This window comes from Nicotiana tabacum, chromosome 7 (assembly GCF_000715075.1).
Source record: "Nicotiana tabacum cultivar K326 chromosome 7, ASM71507v2, whole genome shotgun sequence".
In the NCBI taxonomy this organism is placed as follows: domain Eukaryota; kingdom Viridiplantae; phylum Streptophyta; class Magnoliopsida; order Solanales; family Solanaceae; genus Nicotiana; species Nicotiana tabacum.
The window spans coordinates 7,157,832-7,177,400 of NC_134086.1; the positions used below are offsets into that span (position 1 = coordinate 7,157,832).

Sequence of the window (19,569 nt, forward strand, 5' to 3'; positions counted from 1 at the left end):
GAGGCAAGGACAACCAAGAAAGCACAGGTGTTGCTGAGACACAGCTTATTGCACCATCTGATTAGAGTTACCAAAGTTAGGAAAGTAAACTAAAATTTTCAGTTCAAATGTGCCTCATCAGTTTATGCCATATGTTCTTTTATTTCCATCCAAGAGGGGCTACATGTCATAGTTATAAGCAAAATAAGTAGAGAGACGCTCGCTGCAATAATGCAATAGCATTTGTATATCGTTGATGCAAATCACTAGGCCCTCCTATAAACGAACTTGTCTTTGCCTCTACAGGAAGATTCACCTGTCTAAAACTATTAATATCTCAGCCTCTGCATGATCAAGTTTAATATATTTCTGCTGAAATATTCTTCTAGTATGTAATAATACTAGATTAGCTGTCTCTCTGTTTTAATAATAGTATGCTAAGCCATGTTGCTCAAAAACTAATGCAACCACTGACTTTGAAGGCCAATGGGAATGGATACTAACCTGCCAATTAGCTGTCTGCTAATAATATGATAAATAATTCCTCCATTGAAATTTGGTAGCATTTAGATCCAATCCAATAATTATTCATTCACTACTGTGAGAAGGCCCTATAGACCGAAACTTTTCTTCCTTCCAACCTTTATGCTGATATTAATCTTCACTTGTCATTAATTACAAGTTTTCTCCTACTGCAAACTTTGGTCTTTATCCCATTTTCAATTCAATGAACCAAACAAAGAACTGGTACTAAATAATCCAGGAATTACTAATCGCAGCATTATAACCCCAGCACTATATTAGACACTGATAGTTTAGCTTTCTTCAAAAAATTTATATCTTAAAAACGGAGAAGTGAAATGAAGCAACATTTACGATAGGAGGTTTGTGAAATTTTCCATAACCATAATGGCAAGGAAGGTGTATAATCTTTCACATTAATTGTAGCAATTGAAAGTGAAATGTTATTCTTAATGAAACTAATATTTCAAGAGTTTGGTGAACTTTCAGGAATTATCTAAGGAAGATGGCTCATAATGAAATTGAGGATATGTTAGATCACCTAAGAAGGATCAAGATTGGAGGTGATCTGAATAGCGTCAAGATTGATGAAATTGAGACACTTGAATTGGAGCTACGATTTTTGAGAACCTTTATAAAGTACTATCCTTTTCTTTTGCCTGATTCCTTAGCCAAAATCATAAAGAAGGCCCAATTGATTGTGGAAATGCTTAACTCAGTTTTTGGTGGAATTCCAGACGAATGCAAAACTAACCTTAATGTGGAAAGGCTAGTATCACATTTGTTGGAATTCATTGGAGGTAATGCCAGTTCAAACTACAATTATGAATTGAATGATCCCTATCTATCAGAATATATGGATTGCCTCATCAAGAATCTAAATGATATACTGATGTCGCTGGAATTGAATGAGTCTCAATCTTTTTTGACGGATGTTCGGATAAATCAATGTTTAAAGCAAGTGAAAATCGTTCAAAAGAAAATGAGATTTTTGAGGTACTTATATGCCACGGAGATAAATAGTTACATCGACCATGAGAAGCTGGAAGGTCTGAAGACTCGAATTCAGTTCCTGGCTGACAATGTGGCACAGTTCTGCCTTGCTCTTTGGCTTGATAAGGTTGAAGATGATGCAGATTCAAATGATGTTAGAGATGATGCAGAATCAAATGATGTTAGAGATGATGCAGATTCAAATGACGTTAGAGATGATGCAGAATCAAATGACATTAAAGATAATGCAGATTTAGATGACTATACATAAGATACATATTCATATGACGATGAAGATAATGCCGATTCAGATGAGGATGATAATAATTTCGTGAGTAAACCTCCATATCTATTATGTCTGATTGTGCTAGTGGAGATGGAAATGAAGAAGACTTTTCTTGGTGAAATAAGGGCTTCAAAGTTTTGTCAATCAAGAACTTTCAAAAAGCAGAAATTCCCTAAAGATTTTTCACAGCAGCTCCACAGTCTGCTGGTGTGTCTCAAGTGCAAGAAGCTTAAGAACTTTTCTGATACTATCTCTGTTCGAAATATTAATGTGGCAATAGAGTTCTTGTTGGTCTTTCTTGCTGATGTGCCAAATCATGTCATTAATGGTAAGAGGTTGAATGAGGTCTTGGAAGAGGTTGGAGCTCTTGTCGGCGATGTTCTATGTTTAATTCATAGCTCTATTATCAAAGATGATACTAGCAAGATAAACCTTTGCTTCATACAAATATTGGAGAAAACTGAAAATCTAAAGGCACAACTGGAGAGGTACTACAAATCCTTAAAATTCACTCCATCTCAGTTTCCCACAGCTGGTGGATTGACCTTTCTGAGTTCTCTATTAAGGAAATTGAATACGATGATAAAATCTAAGTTAGGTTTAGATTTCATGATGAAGCCTCATATTGTTATTTTAGAGAAAGAGCTCTCATATCTAACATCTGTTTTCAGAGCTATTGCAAAGGTGCAGCATGAACATGAAATTCTTAAAGATCTTCAGAGGCGTACTATCAATTTGGCATACGAATCTGAAGTTGCCATTGACTCTATTCTTGCACAGTGTAATGCTCTTTGGTATCTTTTTTCCTCACTTCCTACAATCTTAAAAGAGATCAAACATAATAGTGCGGAGATGACCAGGATGTGGTCGGAGAACCTTGCTCTTAAGCCCTGCTCTATGGTAGAGCCATCTAAACATCCACCTACTAAACATAGCAATCTTATGAATGATGAGGAGATAGTTGGTTTTGAGAAAGATACGGAAAGAATAATTCGGTATCTGACACAAGGGACAAATGAGCTAGATGTCATCCCAATTGTTGGGATGGGGGGACCGGGTAAAACAACTTGTGCTAGAAAGTTGTACAATAATGACAACATTGTTTATCATTTGATGTTCGAGCATGGTGCGTCATTTCCCAAACATATAGCCGGAGAGAGCTATTACAAGAGTTTTTCAATCAAGTTACCAGTTCCAGGGACAAGGTAGATGAGGTTGGCGAACTAGCTGACAAGCTGAGGAAAAGCTTAACAGGAAAGAGATATCTCATTGTCTTGGATGATATGTGGGATTTTATGGCATGGGATGACTTAAGACTTTGTTTCCCTGTTGTAAATGGAAGCAGAATTGTAGTAACAACTCGTCTTGAGAAAGTGGGTGAACATGTCAAGTGTCATACTGATCTTTATTTCCTTCCATTCCTCATGCCCGAAAAGAGTAAGGAATTGTTGCAGAAAAAAGTATTTCAAAACGAAGCTTGCCCACCTGAACTACACGATGTGAGTCTAGATGTTGCAAGATGATGCAAAGGGTTGCCCCTAGTGGTTGTCTTGGTAGCTGGAATAATCAAAAAAAAGAAAATGGAAAGATCTTGGTGGCATGAGGTTAAAAAAGCTCTATTTTCCAATCTTGACCGTGAGTCTGAAGACTATAGTCGGGCAACTATTCAGTTAAGTTATGATAACTTACCCGACTATTTAAGACCTTGCCTTCTCTACATGGGGATGTTTCCAGAGGACAAAAAGGATCCTTGTGTCTAAATTGATAAATTTATGGATAGCGGAAGGCGTCGTGCAGAACATTGAATCTGGGAGATTAATAGAAGAGACAGCTGAAGGTTACTTGATGGATCTCATTAGCAGTAACGTGATAATGGTTTCAAGGAGAAGATATAACGGTAAAGTCAAATATTGTCAGGTTCATGATGTAGTGCTTCACTTTTGCTTGGAGAGGAGTAGAGAAGAAAAGTTTATGTTGGTAGTGAGGGGGAACATTCAACCTTCTGATTTAAAGGAAAGTCGAGTTAGCTTTGTTGCGGAAGCCAAATGTATATAGTGTGAATAAGTCACAACTACTATAGCAAAAATATGACAGCCACCAAATAATAAATAAGACAATAAAGCAACAATAAAGGGAACACCAGAATTTACGAGGTTCGGCTAATTTTGCCTACTCCTCGGACACAACCAATATTTTATTTCACTCCAAAAATACAAGTGAAATAATACTAAAGAGAGAAGATACAAATGCCTTAAACAGATGAGAAGGCAAATGAGAGGTGTGTCTAAATCCTAAACATTAGGCCTTCTTTTATAGGGAAAATTTCCCAACCAAATGGCTAACCCACCGATGTGGGACTTTGCCAAATTCAACAAATCTCCACCTTGGCAAAATTCCACATCTTCAATCTTCTCTCAATAACAAATTTTGGTTGTGTCTTCATCTTCAATCTTTAGTGTTCAACAATGTTGATCAAATCCAAACAATGTTGAAACTTGACCGCAGTCACCACTTTTGTCAGCATATCAGCAGGATTCTCTGTAGTATGAATTTTCTTCATCGTGACTCCACCTTCTTCTATGATTTCTAGTACAAAATGATACCGAACATCAATGTGCTTCGTCCTTGCATGATAAACTTGGTTCTTCGCTAATTGAATAGCACTTTGACTATCACAAAAAATTGTGATACCTTTTTGTTCAACACCAAGCTCCTTTAGCAATCCTTGAAGCCAAATTGCCTCCTTCACAGCCTCTGTAATAGCCATATACTCTGCCTCTATTGTAGACAAAGCAACTGTTGACTGCAAAGTAGACTTCCAACTAACTGGTGCCTTTGCAAAAGTAAACACATAACCAGTAGTTGATCGTCGTTTGTCCAGATCACCCGCAAAATCTGAGTCACAATATCCAATTACAGACTGATTATCTTCCTGCTCAAAAACTAACCCGACATCTACAGTATTATGAATATACCGTAGAATCCACTTCACAGCTTGCCAATGCTCCTTTCCTGGATTATGCATATATCTGCTAATAACTCCAACAGCTTGTGAAATGTCAGGTCTCGTACAGACCATTGCATACATCAAGCTACCAACAACATTTGCGTTTGGTACCTTTGACATATACTCTCGTTCAACTTCATCCTTTGGCAACATAGTAGTACTCAACTTAAAATGGGGAGCAAGTGGAGTACTAACTGGCTTAGTCTTGTCATCTATGCCAAAACGTTGAAGTACTCTCTTCAAATATTCCTTTTGAGATAAACAGAGTTTCTTTGAACGTCTATCTCTTATTATCTCCATGCCAAGAATTTTCTTTGCCTCACCTAGATCCTTCATCTCGAACTCCTTCTTCAGTTGAATCTTCAACTTATCAATTTCTTCTGAATTCTTGGAAGCTATCAACATATCATCAACATATAGGAGAAGATATACAAAGGAACCATCTTTAAGCTTGCGCAAATACACACAATGATCGTATTTGCTTCTCTTGTACCCTTGCCACAACATAAACTCGTCAAATCGCTTGTACCATTGTCTAGAAGATTGTTTCAATCCGTACAATGATTTTTCAAGTTTGCACACCATTTTTTCTTTTCCAGCAACTTTGAATCTTTCTGGCTGAGTCATGTAGATTTCCTCCTCCAAGTTTCCATGTAAAAACACAGTTTTTACATCCATCTGAACTAGTTCTAAATTCAATTGTGCTACCAAAGCCAACATAATTCTAATGGAGGAATGTTTTACAACTGGAGAAAACACTTCATTGTAATCAATTTCCTCCTTTTGAGCATATCCTTTGGCCACCAATCTTGCTTTGTAGCGAACATTTACTTGGTTAGGAAATCCTTCTTTCTTTGCAAATACCCATTTGCACCCAATTGCTTTCTTTCCCTTCGGGAGATTGGCCAATCTCCATGTATGATTCTGATGAAGGGACTGTATTTCATCATTCATGGCAATCCTCCACTTATCTTCTTCTGAACTTTGGACAGCGTCTTTATAAGTAGTAGGAACATCATCAGCTACAATTGAGGTTGCACAAGCAACCGTCTCTATGAGACGAACAGGTTTCGTTATTGTTCTTTTTGGCCTGCTGGTTACTATTGATTCAAGTTGTTGTTGAGGTTCCTGAGTTGGTATCTCCTCTACTGGCTCTCCTTCCAGAGGATAATCTTCATTTGTTTCCTCATCTGCTTCTTGTGTAGGAAAAATAAATTTTCCCTCAAACTCCACCTGCTTAGAAGCACCTTTATTTTGTTTGGTATCTTCTGTTACCTTATTTACCATAGCAGATTCATCAAAGGTAACATCCCTGCTGAATATTACTTTCTTTGTCATAGGACACCATAAGCGATATCCTTTGACTCCAGAAGTAATTCCCATAAAAATAGCCTTCTTTGCCCTTGGATCCAATTTTGACTCTGTCACATGATAATATGCAGTTGAGCCAAACACGTGCAAAGAGTCATAATCTACAGCAGGCTTTCCATACCATTTTTCAAATGGTGTCTTGCCATCAATAGCAGTAGATGGTAAGCGATTAATGAGGTGGCATGCATATGTAACTGCCTCAGCCCAAAATTCTTTGCCCAAGCCAGCATTGGACAACATACACCGTACCTTCTCCAGCAAGGTCCGGTTCATACGTTCTGCCACTCCATTCTGTTGTGGTGTATGTCTAACAGTGAAGTGTCGGACGATGCCATCATTTTCACAAACCTTATTGAAATGATCATTTTTGTATTCACCTCCATTGTCTGTGCGAATACACTTGATCCTCTTGCCTGTTTGATTCTCCACCATCGTCTTCCATTTGAGAAAAATTCCCAACACTTCATCTTTGCTCTTCATTGTATACACCCATACTCTTCGGGAAAAATCATCAACAAAGGTTACAAAATAGTGCTTCCCACCCAATGAAGGTGTTTTGGAAGGACCCCAAACATCAAAGTGTACATAATCCAAAATGCCTTTAGTATTATGGATCGATGTACCAAATTTAACCCTTGTCTGTTTCCCTTTAACACAATGCTCACAAAACTCCAAGTTCCAAGCCTTGACTCCTTTTAACAATCTTTGATCTGATAGAGTTTTCAAGGATTTTCCTCCAGCATGTCCCAAACGCATGTGCCATAGCTTGGTTGCTTCTGCCTCTTTGTCGTCACTGGATGTCGCTGTCCCAATAACTGTACTGCCACGATAGCGGTACATATTATTATTCTTCCGATTAGCCTTCATTACCACTAGTGCACCGGAGCATACTCTCATCACTCCATTTTCTGCAATGATTTTGAACCCTTTTGATTCAAGGGCTCCCACAGAGATGAGATTCTTCTTCAAATCTGGTACAAATCGAACATCTGTTAATGTTCTGATCATTCCATCATGGTTCCTTAATCGTATTAAACCAATGCCATATTAGGTAAGAGGGCTGTTATTCGCTGTGGGGATGACTCCATATTCTCCTTCTTGAAATTCCACAAACCAGTCCCTGTTGGGACACATATGATGGCTACAAGCCGAGTCCATCAACCATATGTCTGATGATGTTAATGACTCTGTTGTAACTAATGAGAAGTCTGAATCATCACAATTAGCTACATTTGAATCCATAATGGCCTTTCCATTGTTATGTTTGGCCTTATTCTTCAGCTTCAGACAGTCTTTCTTCCAGTGCCCTTTTTCTCGACAAAAGGCACATTCATCTTTGCTGGGTCTGGATCTTGACTTGGATCTTCCTTTCTTTGTCCTCGTTTGATTTTGAGGACGACCCCTCACAAATAGTGCTTCTCCTTCTCCGCCCTTCTTCTCCAATAACATCTGGTTTCTTTTCTTCAATAGCCAGATCTAGCCCTTATTGAAAAAGGACATCTAGAACCTCGCCTTGCCACATCCCAAAATGTCCGGACCCGTCAAATATTTCTACCGTAAATTTCGCATTTGACACAATTCTTGTCATAAGCGAAGATGCCAATGATGACGTGTTGTTGACACTTGATGTAGATTCTTCTTGTTTATTGTCTCCCATATTTGACACAAATATTATTTAATAGCTGACGACACAAATCAAGATTATTTCCTTTCTGATGTAGAAGATCAGACTAAGCTGCAACCACAGAGCATACTCAGACAGAACCTTGACTCAGTTACCCAGATAAATCTTTTCTGATGTGGAAGATCAGACTATGCTGCAACTACAGAGCATACTTAGACAGTACCTTGGCTCTGATACCAATTGTTGCGGAAGCCAAATGTATATGATGTGAATAAGTCACAACTACTATAGCAAAAATATGACAGCCACCAAATAATAAATAAGACAATAAAGCAACAATAAAGGGAACACCGGAATTTACGAGGTTCGGCTAATTTTGCCTACTCCTCGGACACAACCAATATTTTATTTCACTCCAAAAATACAAGTGAAATAATACTAAAGAGAGAAGATACAAATGCCTTAAACAGATAAGAAGACAAATGAGAGGTGTGTCTAAATCCTAAACATTAGGCCTTCTTTTATAGGGAAAATTTCCCAACCAAATGGCTAACCCACCGATGTGGGACTTTGCCAAATTCAACAAGCTTCAGTTTCAGTAATGAGCTTTCCAAGTTTGCATCCAAAATGCGGAAGCCTTTCCACCAACACTTGAGGTCACTGATAACCACCAATGGAGGAGAATCTTTATATTGGAATCCCTTCAGTCAGGTTATTAATTTGATGAGGCTTCTTAAGGTCTTGGATTTGAGTTCCCATAAATTGGGTCATTTGTCATTAGCTACGTTCGAAACAATAATTCACCTCAAATACGTCGCAATTTTCACAGATAAATTCGATTTTCATGGAAAATCATATCTGCCCCATCTCGAAACATTAATTCTCAAGTGTTTAAGGCGTACGCAGTTATCAGCGAATTTTTGGAAAATGAAAAAATTAAGGCATGTAGACTTTATTAAAACTGGTTTTTATTGGGAAAATCAGATCTTTGAAGAATCCTCTATGTTGGAGAATTTGAGGATATTAAGGGGAGTTGAATTTAGACTCGGTACTGATTGCTTGAATCTTCTAGTACAGAGGTGTCCTAATCTTCAAGAACATGAAATCTTTTTTTTTTGTGTGAATATGGGCGAAATATTGATGAAGAAAAGATTTGTCTCAAATTGGAGAGTCTCGCCCAGCTTCAATCAGTTCGCCTCTTCTATCCCTTGTCCGTTGTTGTACACTTGCCTTCAAATATAAAGAAATTGGTATTATGCGTGGCTTCAATGGAAAGCACGATTTTTTGCATTGCAGGACTACCAAGTCTAGAGTATCTCCAATTAAGGAATCTGGATTTTATTGAATCTGAAGAGTGGTGCCTTGGAGATATCACGTTCCATAAACTTAAGTTCTTGAAACTGAGCTACTTCAATATCTCAAGGTGGGAAGCCTCAGAGGAATCATTTCCCCAGCTTGAGACACTTGTTATAAAAGTGTGTTATTATCTCGAGGAGATCCCCCTTAGCTTTGCAGATATTCCAACGCTGAAACAGATTAAGTTGATGGGTGCACCAATAATGAATCTCTGCTGGCTTCGGCTTTGAGAATTAAGAATGAAGTTAAAGAGAATGAAGGATGCGACCGTATTGACCTCATTGAAGCTACGGTGATGTATTAGAATAAACTGATGTAAGTAGAAACAAACTCCAATGTGATGTTTTAGTGTCTTAACGTGCATCTAATGTGCAAACAATATGTTCAATACAGGACAATGGTTGTTGCTGTGAGTCAAGCATGTGCTTGTCACAATAACATGGTATAGTTTTCAGTTTTTTTCTTTTTCCCTCCCCCCTTATATTAGATGTTTGCTTTCTCTTAATTTCGATCTCAAATTAACAAGGATGTGTTGAATTTGACAATAGCTTAGGCAACTGCAGCAAAAGCACAGACAGAGTGGACGAAGTTCTTTCGTAGCTAATTGTTGTAGTCATGCTGGGGTCTATTATGCAGCTAGCGGAAACCCCAATCTCCTTATACTGTAACATTACTACTGATTATTGCTAAGTCTGTTTTGATTGATTAATTGAGACGCATACCCTATGTTTCTAATGATTGAAGAACAATATCACATGGTCTTCCACTTTGATTTCTTTTTTGCTTTTGTAGTTTGGTGGTTGTTTCCCTTTTAATTTCTATAATCCCTTCATATTACACCTTCTATGAGGATGTGAGGTATCCAGCCTATACAAAAAATTGGAAGCCTAAGACTAAGCCTACCAAGGTGAATTAAAATATGATACTTCCTGTTCAAAAGCTGATTTGTTCAGTATATTCAAAGGTTTTAAACATGGCGTCTTGAACTTGGAGAGCCTCAAACCATTCATTTCAAAGACTTAAGTACCTTGTTCTAATATCATATGATAAGCTTGAGGCTGTGCCATTTGAGTAGCCTTCAAGAAATGACGCTGGAGAACACAAAGAAGGCGAATAAATCTGCAAAAGCTATACAAGGAAGGAAGATAAAGATGCAAGAAGAAGTTGCAGAAAGAAAATCTGGAACAGATGGTCAAGCTCCAGAGAGTTTCAAAGGTCCGTCAACTGATTATATTTCCACCCGAATCAAGTGTAAAGAATAGCAGAAGAAGAGTATTATTTAGAGACCTTTTGCTAGCCCAAGATCGTTAACTAAGATTGGATGATTCAACTAAAGAAGAGGAAGCTTGAAAAGAGAAGAGAGATTTTTGAAAGGAGAACTTTGTTATTGAAGAAGACTTTCTTGATTTTTGGCTTACTTACAAATGAACAAGACACCCCCTATTTATACTAGTCTAGAGATGATTCTAGATACAAAAATAATCTAGACAATTCTGTCACATTCTACTAATATCTTCCTTAAAATATCCAAGACTCTAGAATATCTAGATTTTTCTTAACTTCCCATTCTAGAACATCTAGATATGTCTACTAGATAAATATGAAGAATACTACAATAGGACATTCTAGAGAATTCTATGTTTCTCCAAAAAATCAGCTTTACTTTATTTTTCTCACACTCCCCCTTAAAGTGATTTTTTGGAAGCTACCCCACACTTGTCGCGGAAGAACTCAACCAATGCTTTAGGACATGTCTTGGTGAAGGTCTCAACACTATTTTTCTGGCTCCTCTTGCTTCCCCCAAGACTGAAGGTTCTTTAATAGGTCTTTCAAAGAAACATGAATATGTACTGACAAAATTTTCATCTCTGAAGCGAGCTGGTTTGATGATAGTTCTTTTGGCCTTCCCGAACCACTTGAATCATCTTCTTGTTGAGTTTCATGTTGTTTAGGTCCAGGACTCCCCCTTTCTCTTAACTCCTCGGCAGTTGTATTATCTAGAGAAGCACTTGCAATGGGCAAGCTTGAATCTCCATTATTTAAGATTTTTGAACTCGCTCCATCAAATGCAGCTCCATAATATAAAGACACTTCGTCGAATATGACATCCCTTGAGATAACAAAGAGATGAGTTTTAGGATCCATGCACTTCCATCCCTTTTTCCTTTCATCATATCCGACAAAGATGCACTTCCTTGCCTTGGCATCTAACTTGCTCCTTTGAGAATCCGGAATGTGAACATAACAAATAGAGCCAAAAACCCTGAGGTGTTTCACGCTAGGCTTTTCTCCAAACATTAATTCATAGGGAGACTTCATATTATTTGGAGAAAGCGGCATCCTGTTAATCACGTACGCTGCACATTTCATACATTCAGCCCACAAGGCTCTAGGTAAATTCTTGGCATGAAGCCAACTCTTACATGTCTCAGTTAAGTGTCGGATCTTCCTTTCAGCCACTCCATTTTGTTGTGGCGTATCAGCGCATGTCAGCTCTCTTTTAATGCCATGCTGACGACAAAAGGAAAGAAACTCATCTGATGTAAACTCACCGCCATTATCAGTTCGCAGCTGCCTTATTTTGGAATCGAGTTCACCTTCAACTGTTTCTTTGAACTCCACAAACTTACTGAAAACTTCTGACTTGTGCTTCACAAAATAAACCCAAGTGAATCTAGTAAAATCATCAATGAAAATTAGCATATAAGAGTAGCCTGAAAATGAAGGAGTTCTCATTGGCCCCATCAAGTCACTGTGAATAAGTTCTAGTGGGGCATTGCACCTTGACAACGATCTGTCAAATGGAAGACGATGTGCCTTTCCATATTGACATCCTTCACAAACCTCTCCTCCATCAAAATTTCTTAAGTTAGCAAACCTTTTACTAGATTCAACTTTACCATGGCTTTTAATTTATCCATGCTTATGTCCAAGTCTAGCATGCCACATATGTGTATTATCATTGCTACTCATTTTCTCAATATATGAATTAGAGGCAGATAAGACATATAAATCGTTAACTCTGGTGTGTATGGATAGCAAATGTTGGTAAGTGCAACAGTTCTGAGAGTTGTATTCCTAAAAGATGTTTGTCTCGTGAGTGTATAGATGTTTTGTGATTTCGCAAACCGAGTGCCTGCATCCAAAGAAAAATAGTGAGTTTTGCAAAGGGGGAGGTTAGTTCGTATCCCCGCTGTCTCTGCTTGATCTTCTCGGCTTTGATCTGGTGATATTGTATGTATCATTAGGGTAGCATTTCTAAACAAGGCAGTTTCAGTAATAAATATGTATGATTTTGTGAAAAATATGACATAAGTATATAATTAAGAATAACTTTTAGATGAACCGATGACTGTGACGTGGTTCAGGACATTGCAACCTTTCTTTCTACGGGATTTTGAGGGGTCCTCCTCAAAATTCTGCTCCAGTTTAATGGGTTGATACTTCTAGTTGTTTCTTGCGATGATCGACTGAAATTACTTCAGAATTTTGAGGGTCCTCCTCAAAATTCTGCCCTAGTTTCCAATCGCGGGAGGAAATTAAATTTTATTAAATTGTGACCGAACCCATAGGGCTGCCTACATATCCCCTCTTAAACGGGAATCAGGTCAGGCGTAGTTCAAATTACATCATATAAGGAAAGCATAAAGATTACACATAGTAACGCTTGACTGCATCTGAATTGATCGGTTTTGGCCAGACTTCTCCGTCCATTTCTGCAAGTGTGAGGGCTCCTCCTGTCAGAACCTGGTGAACCATGTATGGACCCTACCAGTTGGGAGAGAATTTTCCTTTGGCTCCATCTTGATGCGAAAAAATTTTCTTTAACACTAGCTGCCCCGGTGTGAACTGTCTCGGCTTGACTCTTTTGTTGAAGGCTTTGGACATTCTATTCTGATAGAGTTGACCATGGCAAACTGCATTCATTCTCTTTCCGTCTATAAGAGCTAGCTGCTCGTAGAAACTCTCTACCTACTCTGCGTCGTCGAGCTCAGCTTCCTGTATGAACCTTAGGGAGGGAATTTCTACCTCAGCGGGAATGACTGCCTCTGTACCATAAACCAACATATAGGGGGTTGCCCTAATTGATGTGCGGACTGTGGTGCGATACTCCAATAAAGCAAATGATAACTTTTATCATTTGGAGGTACCTTTATCATGTCTGCATGTATCTGACAGCGGTGGCATTTCCGTACATACTAGATGCAGTCTATTTCTATAGTCATCCAAAAGTAACCTGCCCGGAGTATCTTCTTTGCTAAGATAAAACCATTCATATGTGGACCACAGGTCCCGGCGTGGATTTCCTCTAGTAATCTGGATGCTTCTTTTGCGTCGACACACCTTAGTAACCCCAAATCCGGAGTCCTTCTATACAGGATTCCTCCGCTGTGAAAGAAATTATTGGACAACCTCTGAAGCATGTGTTTCTGGGTAGGATTTGCAATATGGGCACAATAAGCTTGCTGATCATAAATCTTTACTAGAATAGGATCAATGAAGTTTTTGTCTGGATGTTGTATCATAGACGACAGGGCAGCCAATGCGTTGGCGAACTCATTTTGGATTCTGGGAACATGTTGGAACTCTATTTTTGTGAACCTTTTCCTCAATTCCTGTACATGATGTAGATACGGGAGTATCTTGGAGTTCTTGGTTGCCCATTCTTCACGCACCTGATGTATGAGTAGGTCCGAATCTCCAATCACTAGCAACTCTTGAATGTTCATGTCAATGGCCATTTTAAGCCCTAAGATGCAAGCTTCATATTCAGCCATGTTGTTGGTACATGGGAACCTGAGTTTGGCAGACACCGGATAATGCTGACCGGTTTCTGATACTAGGACAGCTCCTATGCCAACTCCTTTGAAGTTTGCCGCCCCATCGAAAAACATTCTCCAACCGTCATAAGATTTTACAATGTCTTATCCTATGAATGATACCTCTTCATCAGAAAAATATGTTTTCCGGGGTTCGTATTCTCCATCCATGGGATTTTCAGCAAGGTGATCTGCTAGTGCCTGTCCCTTGATTGCTTTCTGGGGAACGTAGACAATGTCAAACTCACTCATCAGTCCATTTGGTAGCGGCATCCTTCTTCAACATCTTAAAGATTGGCTCACAGATAACTGTAGGTTGTGCTATGAATCGGCTGATATAGCTCAGTCGCCCCAAGAAACTCATCACATCCTTCTTGTTCTTTGGCGGTGGCAATTCTTGAATAGCTTTGACTTTTGATGGATCCAGTTCTATTCCTCTTCGACTCACAATAAACCCAAGCAACTTTCCAACATGAACCCCAAATGCGCACTTCGCGGGATTCAGTTTCAGGTTGTACCTTCGCAATCTATTGAAGAACTTCCTTAAATCCTCCATATGATCGGTGGCTCTCTTGGACTTGATGATGACATCATCTACATATACCTCAATCTCCTTGTGTATCATATCATGGAAAATAGTGGTCATGGCCCTCATGTAGGTGGCCCCTGCATTCTTTAACCCAAACAGCATCATCTTGTAATAGTACATTCCTCACGGCGTAATAAAACCCATTTTCTCAACATCTTCTTCATCCATCCAGATTTGATGATAAGCAGCAAAACAATCTACAAATGACTGCAACTCATGCTTGGTGTAATTGTTAATCAGGATGTGTATGTTTGGTAAAGGGAAGTCATCTTTTGGACTGGCCCGGTTGAGATCCCGGTAGTCGACACAGAATCTGACCTTCCCGTCCTTCTTTGGTACTGGCACGATGTTGGGTAACCATGTCGGATATTCTACTACTCTGATAACCTTAGCTTTGACCTGCTTGATGTCTTCTTCCTTGATTTTCAAACTCATATCAGGCTTGAACTTTCTAAGCTTTTGCTTTATCGGCGGACATATTAGATCGGTTGGCAGTTTGTGAGCCACAATAGATGTACTCAGACCAGTCATGTCATCGTACGACCAGGCAAATATGTCCTCATATTCCCTTAGAAATTATGTGTATTCCTTATTTTCTAACGACGATAATTGAACGCTGATTCGTGTTTCTTTGACGTTTTCTGCATCTCCCAAGTTAACAACTTCTGTCTCGTCCAGGTTGGACTTAGGTCTATTCTCAAAATTCTCAACTTCTTTTACAATCTCTTCCGGTATGCCATCTTCCTCTGAATCTATGTCCGTTTGTTGCATTGTCTCATTGCATGTCACAGTCATTGGTTCATCAAGATAAGTAATAGTAATGTTGTTAAGTAAAGTAATGAGAGAAAAATAATAATGAGTGTTGATTCATAGGAAAAAGTCAAAACGCTTTGATAAATTGCATAATCGTTTTGAATATTGGAGATCTTATTGCGGGAATTAAAATGCAAAAAGAAAATCATTTAGTAAACAAAACAGTGCATGATGCTTGTTTTAGCCTTGCTACCCCGAGGCTCGTCGGGCTCTGGTTGTCCTGATGATCCAGTTATTGAGGCGTGCTCCTCTGCTTACGACCTGTATGGAAGGGCCTTCCTCCCCCTCCTCCTCGAGAATAACACAACAATCCATGTCATTGTCCTCTAAGAACAAGTTCTTCATTGCTGCCAGTGCTTCTTCTTCATCTGACCCATAAATAATATCGGCCGGTTGGAAGGTCTGCTCCAGATACGGTATTGGCTGCTCCAATAGATAGTAAGGTCCACTCCATGGTGGCGACTAGTTGTTGAATTCTTCCCAGGTGTACTCATATTCCAGACCGAAAGTAGTGCCATGTTTCTTGAGCTTTATGGGCTTAGCAATTCCTTGGAGGTTCTTGCCGAGCCCTTTGCCAGGTTCATACCCACTCCAATTCAGTATACTCTCGATCTTGTTATCCCACCATTTGTCTTTGTCAACAGCATTTACCCATTCAATGTGATGGTAAGTCTCTCCACCTAGCTTCCTTCTCCCTTTGATTGACGAAATGGTCTGGCGACTGTATATAGGGTTGCTACCATCGCCGTGAATGATCACCTCCTGATGGTTCCATTTGAACTTTACGGCCTGATTTAGAGTTGAGGCTACAGCCCTAGCAACATAAATCCATGGCTGTCCCAACAGCAGATTGTAAAATGCTGGCACATCTATTACCTGGAAATCAACATCGAACCAGGTTGGCCTCATTTACAAGCATAGACTAATTTCTCCAATAGTGGACCTCTAGGAGTCGTCGAAAGCTTTCACATTGATAGCTCCGTCCTTTATCTCGTGCAGTCCTTTACCCAACTTCTTGAGTGTTACCAGTGGAAAAATGTTGAGACTGGAACCTCCATCAATCGAGATTATGGTGATAAAATAGTCCTCGCATTGCACGGTGATGTGCAGTGCCTTGCTGTGTCCCAACCCTTCAGGTGGCAGCTCGTCCTCATGAAAGGTGATCTTATGTCTCTCCACACTTGTCCTACCATGTTAGCCATTTCCCTGCCAGTGATGTTGCTTGGTACGTATGCCTCACTCAGTACCCTTAGAAGAGCATTTTTGTGTGCCTCGGAATTTTATAGCAAAGCAAGAATGGAGATTTGCGCCGGCGTTTTGTTCAACTGGTCGATGACCAAGTATTCCTTGGCTTGTATCTTTCTCCAAAGATCGTCTGGACCTGTCTCAATAATGGGTGACCATTTGGAGGCCGGCTTGCTTGACTCAGCTAGGTGTTCCGGGTTATAAACCCTACCAGTTCTTGTCATACCCTATGCGGCAACAGTCTCTTTGAACCCGACCTTGCCTTTCCTCCTCGCTTCGGTTGTATAGTCTCAGGGTACAGCCTTTGTCTGGAATGGTGTCATGGTAGACATCGCCACTGGGATGGGCGTGGCTATCCTTACTCCGAACGGAGCCTGTGCTTTGGGTGGTAAAACTTCAACTTCAAATGGTGTGGGTGCATTTGCCGGAGACACGAATTCGACCTCAATTGGCGTCGGTGCTTTACAGATGACGTTGCTTCAAAATCAAGTGGCACAGACATATTTACCTCAGCGTCCTCAGATGGCTGAATCCGGACTATGATTTGATTAAGAGTAACTATTGGCTTCTTTGGGTCATCACCTTCTGCGATCAACCTGATTGATCCCTCGGGATGCCAATCATCCTCTATTTCAATCATGTGAACGCTTCCACCCTTATGGTCTGGCAGGGGGTTATTGCGGACATTAGGAGCGGGTTCTTTTGCCACAATAATCTTGTTATCTATCAAGGACTGGATCTTGTCCTTCAAAGAACGGCATTAATCGATGGTGTACCCCTTCATGTTGGAGTGACATAACCAGCAGCTTGGGTTTTGCATAGTCATCTCCCCAGTGGAGTATGGAGAGCCTAACAATTGGGGCTTGACTCCACTGGGTTTTGCATAGTCATCTCCCTAGTGGAGTTTGGGTTAACCCACTGAGAAGGGTTCTAAGGAGTTGCAACAGGGATGGGGGTGACATAACCGGTAGTTTTGAGTCTCTCGTACAACTAGTTAATAGGTTCAGCAATGGTTGTATATTGTTTCAGAGGTCTGCGGTTGAAATTTGGTCGAGGTCTAGGGAAGTTTCGGCGTGTAGGAGGTGATTGATAGTGGGATGGTTGAGCATTGTAGGTTTGGTAGACATGTGCGGGTTGGGGATATCTAGGCGAAGTAAGTAGGCTGATATGTGAGAGGTAGAGGTGATTGATAAGGTGGAGATGAGGGTTCTTGGTAGTTCGGAGTAGGATTATATGTGAGTGGAGGTATTAGGTAGGTTTAGTATTTGATAGGAGATTTGGTTCTTTGTGCGACCATTACGGCTCCTACATCCCTTTTCTTGGATACACCACCGGACTGCAAAGCCTTATTTGTAGCTTGCAAGGCCTCGAAGTTCGTAACCATACCGCTTTTGATGCCCTCTTCGATCCTTTCACCCAGCTTGAATGTCGGAAAATTTGTGGCTCTCAATTATCATTAGCCTTTCATAATACAGCGGGTCCTAAGCCCGGACAAAGAATTTGTTCATTTGTTCCTCCTCTAAGGCAAGTCTGACCTTAGCAGCTTTGGACCTCCAGCGAGTAGCATACTCGCAAAATATTTATGTGGGCTTATTCTTTAGATTCTGAATATAGAACACATCTGGTGCATTCCCTGTGTTGAACCTGAACATGTCCATAAAGTCAGACGCCATGCCTACCCAGTTTGACCACTTCTTCGGATCTTAGCTAATGTACCAATACAAAGCATCTCCCTTCAAACTCCTCATGAACAGCTTCATGTGGATTCTTTCGTCTTTCCCTACTCCAACCAGCTTGTCATAGTACATTCTCAAATGGACCCTTGAATCCCCTGTACCATCAAACATCTCGAACTTAGGAGGTTTGTACCCCTCGGGCAGTTCGACATCGGGTTGTATGCAAAGATCTTCATAGTTCAACCCGCCAATTCCCTTGCATCCTTCAATGCCTTGAATCCGGCTAGTCAATTTCTTAAGTTCATTAGGTAGGTTCCTGATGAGCAAGTCTTTATCATCAGAATCAGGTGTGCTTGAGATGGGTTGGGTGGAGTGTAGCATGGTCTCCATGTAGATGGGGGTGTTATGGCGGGTGTGAAAGTGGTCATTTGTGGAGTTTTGGAGTTCTGGGATAAGTAGCGGGATGTTGTTTGGGGTGTGGCAGGTGTTGCATTGGGTATTTGGTGGAATAGTGTGAGGAGCGGAATGATTCTATTGATTTGGGATGTTCTGAGGCGGTGTAGGGTTTTGAGTATTGGGAAAGGTGATATCTGGGGTGCTGAAGGAAAATGACAAGCTTGCTAGATTCCGAACTTGATCGAGCTCTTCTTGGAATTTCAGTAATTTCTGTTCAAGTTGGGATACATTTTCCTTAGGAACCTGAGTACCATGACCATTAGTGGCCTCTACCCGTTCAGTTGAATTCTCATTTCTAACGTTGTTCAAATTTTCCATCTTGCCCTTGTTCTTGTGTTTGACTGGACTAAGAGGAGGAGGGGGTGGATGGCCCCTAGATCTTATGGAATAGGATGATGTTGCAAGGGTGTACGAACTAACCTTTGGGGAAGGGGATAATAGATAAAAAGTAAAAATAAAAGGGTAACAAGTTAGTGAGGATTATAATAAGTGTTGCAATATTTAAACACATAGTGCAAGAATGTAAATCATGTCCTAATTTGGGAACCTCTTTGTGCCCGAGGTAGGCCTAGCGACAAATTGATTTAGAAAACTTAGTATGCTAAATGCCTCATTTTATTGATAAAAAGTAGACGAATCCTCAAATTAACACTAAATAAACATGAAATGAAAAATCACTAATGGCCCTTGGCCTTATTACATTTTATAAAGCGGAAAGAGAAACTCCTATCTATTTGGTCCCAGAAGGACCTTCCCCAGATTCGGCATCCTTGGCTCTGTCGAACAGCTTTCCCAACTCGCGAAGTCGTAGCAATAGGTAGGCTCTGGCTAG

At 40.0% G+C, this 19,569-nt stretch overlaps 1 pseudogene; it reads left to right on the forward strand.

Annotated features, from left to right (window-relative positions):
• The first annotated feature begins 875 nt into the window (after positions 1-875).
• Positions 876-10,537, forward strand: LOC107803479 (putative late blight resistance protein homolog R1A-3; annotated as a pseudogene).
• Positions 10,538-19,569: the final 9,032 nt, after the last annotated feature.